Below are 3,471 nucleotides of genomic sequence, written 5' to 3'. Positions count from 1 at the left end.
TGCAATCACTTCATTCATTTCATAGATTAATTTATTCTAATATTTATTGAGCACATACTATGTGCCAGGCACTGTGCTAAATAATGGAAGATACAGGGCACCCTCGAGATATCTACCTGAGAAGGGGAGGCCAACACCCTGCGAGGTGAGGGAAGCTGCCCAAAGTCATACGGCCTCTGGACGTTGTAAAAGAGACTTGACTCCCAGTTCAGTGCTATTTGCCACCATAGGCAAAGACTTGTTGGAAAAGAATTAATATTCAACATGAGCCTGTGCAGGTTTAACTTCCATAAGAGAAAAGACTTTTCAAGAGGCAGCATCCAATCAACTGTTCATAAATAAGGACATATGGTGCGCACACACACTCCTGTAATCTCAGGGAGTCTAGGGTGCTTCATTAGCAACATGCTTGGTCCAGGGAAATAAAGCTGTGTGCCAGTAGGGCCAAAAACAAAGGACAGACTCCTGGCCAGAGGGATGGTGCCGTTGTGGAGGCATGCTCAGGTTGCCATGGCAGCCAGGAGGAGGAGGGCAAAGCTGCCCTACAGGGGTGATGAGCTTTGAAGGACATGTAGGCATTAGAGAGGCGGGGGGCGAGTGGATTGTCCAGGAATGGACGGCACTTACTGTAATTAATGTGACTAAAAAGAGGACTGGCGTTTTCCCAGCAGTTTCTGACAGTGGGTACCTGACACCTGGGAGAATATCCTGGGAAGTGACGATAGCAATAGGTTCAACTAACATCCATCAACTCATATGGTACCAAATGAAGAAAGGGAAAGAAATCATTCTGTGAGGAGAACTTTTAGGGGAAGTGCTTCTTTGCATTCGACATCCAAAAAGGGAACTTTGAGATAATTCATGCAATCACTGTCCAGTGTCCAGTTTCAAACACTGAGCTCCTTTGTCTCCCCAAATTGCAGCCACTTTGAGGACCACAGATCCTGTTTCAGGACATGGGATAATGAAGCCAATATTTGAACAGATCTTAGAGCACAAAATGCTGGAGTCGCTATGCGTGGTTCAAATGGCTGCATTATTTTACCTGAAACATTTGTTCCAATCACATACCCAAATGCAGTTTTAACTTTTCCCATAAGCAACAGATCCGTGATGTTGTGATCCCACTGGTGCCGTCTCAGCTAGGCAGCTTGTGCCACACCGTCAGCCCATGTCCACTCCGATCTCCTCGGACGCGGCTGGGCCCTTCTCGTCCTTTTATAGGACGCCTGAGGCTGGTCTGGCCATCAGTGGCAGGGCAGGCAGAAGGCACGAACTCTCCCAAGAGGGCAGCTCAGAACCTCCTCCTCCTGTCCCTGCTGTGGGGGAGGGGAAGCCACCCAGCATCATGCCTCCCCTGGCCCAACACAGCGTCCAGCCACATGTTTGGTGCCTACGACCTCACCTGTTTCCATGCAGGGCTGGCCCGGTCCTGGTCTCTGCCCGGTGCCCCAGGCACAGATGAGCCAGAGCAGCCATGATGTTGGCATTTCTGACTCCTTGTCTCTCAGTCCTCCTGAACAGCACAGGTTCTTAAAAGTTACTTATGACACCAGACGCCTCCGGAGTAAAAAAAATGAAGTTTCCCCCTCCTGCATTTCAGCTGCTCTAAGACATTATGGATGGCAGCATGCATTATGATTTTATGTTCCTCTAAGAAAGAAAAATGCTGCCATTAAGTCATAACACAATGCTTTATCACTTAGAAGTTTGTAAGGAAAAAAATTCTGTATATTGAAAAAGGTTTGACTTGTGTAGACATGGGTTTAATCACAGATCACTCCTGTGAACACACGGAAAGGAAACACAAGCAAAATAAATTGGTTTAGATGTCCCGAAAACTTTTGCACAGGGTCCGGCTCTTTTGAATCATGTTTCAACATGAAGTGATAGGTGTCTGTTTTTTTCACAAAACATTAACTTCTGTCCCATAAGAGCCATGGTGTCGCGACATTTCTTCAGTTCTCTGGGATTCCCTCCAAGCTGCCAACAGACATTCATCCTCAAAGTTTTCAGCCCTGGGCAGCAAAAGACCCATCATCAATTGCAAGACCCATCTGATGTTGAGATTTTAAAAATGTGCATCTCAGAAACAAGGAAAAAAATGGTCAGACCCAATGTGTCTCAGCACATTCCCACTGCTTTAGAACTTACCAGAAAAAAGTGCAGGATCCCGAAATTTCCCTCAGCCCTTTACATGGCAAAACCCAGGGTCCGTCTCCAGATGTCTGTGGTTTGGCTTTTCCTGGCGGCAGGCCCACTTCAGGTAGGAGGATGACAGCTTTAGAGCCGGCCCCACAGCAGAACCTGTTGTCAAGGACTAATTTCAATTCTGCCAAACGAACGCTTGGGTCCCTGGGAAGATGTGGGGGTCCCTGGGGTTCCCCACCTGGAGCTGCGTGCAGGATCCCTGCGTGCCACAGGGTTCTTGGGCCCCAAACCCTTGTTTATAACATTTTGAGACTTTCGGAATGTCTGGAGGCAGGAGGCAGGAGGCAGGAGGAATTTCAGAATGTCTATCCCTGCCATTTATTTCTAAGTTCATTACATATTGTGGTTGCGTTTGGGTGTGTGATTGGAACAAATGTTTCAGGTAAAATGTGATAGTACTTCATCATTTCGGAGAAAATTTCCTGAGGCTTTCTAAGACCCAATATATGACTAATTCGGGAAATGTTCCCTGGGTCCTTAAAGTATTTCCTTTGCTTCAAGTTATATTCCAAATTTGTTTTAAGTAAAGTATATTATTTTGTTGGCCTTTGTGCCTAAGGTTTTTGATTTGGAGTATGGAAATAAGCGTATGTCTATCTCTTATGGATGTTTTGACTAAGTATGTTAATACATGAAAAGAGGTTAGAATAGTGCCTGTCACACAGAAAATACTAAAAAAAGAAAAATGTTAATTGTTGTCATCACTTTAATATTTATATCCTAGATTCTATACTTTAACCTAGACATTTTATCTGCCAAGGACTGAGGAAATGTGTGATCCCCCAATATTGTTGATTTCTTCTTCCCTTTCCAAAAGATTTTGCTGGATATAATATGAAATTCATGTGATTGCTATGGATAATCTCTTGATCAATTCAAGAATTCTTAGTTTCACCTAATGCTTCTAGTTTGGCTCTAATTCTGATGCCATTTATCTCATCACAGATAAAATGTTTCCTTCTCTATTTAAAAGGAAGATTAATTTGTCTGAGTGGGGTAGAGAACTTGGGGGGGGATCTGATTTCTGTGCAATAAGCTGAGACTCACGGAAAGCATCCCTCCCACTTGCCCACCGTTGCCCCGGTCTGTCTCCTTAGCAGTTTCTGAAGTAAGCAGCAGCTCCCTCTGCACACTCGATAGCAGAGGGAGCCGGTGGCTCAGACAGCACGGGGCCCAGAAGTGTTAACGCAGCAGCAGCAGCCATTACTCCAGGCACAAGCACAGAACTGGGAGGGGAGACCATCTTGCTGTAAGCAGGAA

At 45.4% G+C, this 3,471-nt stretch overlaps 1 long non-coding RNA gene across 1 annotated transcript; it reads right to left on the bottom strand.

The window, feature by feature from the left end:
- Positions 1–1,913: 1,913 nt before the first annotated feature.
- On the bottom strand, positions 1,914–2,412 carry LOC107184154. The gene is made up of 2 exons (XR_001514973.1): positions 2,155–2,412; positions 1,914–2,018 (listed from the first exon to the last, which is right to left on the bottom strand). It is a non-coding gene; the product is annotated as an uncharacterized LOC107184154 (long non-coding RNA).
- Between the last annotated feature and the right edge of the window lie 1,059 nt (positions 2,413–3,471).

Source organism: Myotis davidii, unplaced genomic scaffold, assembly GCF_000327345.1.
Source record: "Myotis davidii unplaced genomic scaffold, ASM32734v1 scaffold962, whole genome shotgun sequence".
NCBI lineage: Eukaryota > Metazoa > Chordata > Mammalia > Chiroptera > Vespertilionidae > Myotis > Myotis davidii.
This window is presented reverse-complemented; position numbering and strand designations above follow the sequence as displayed.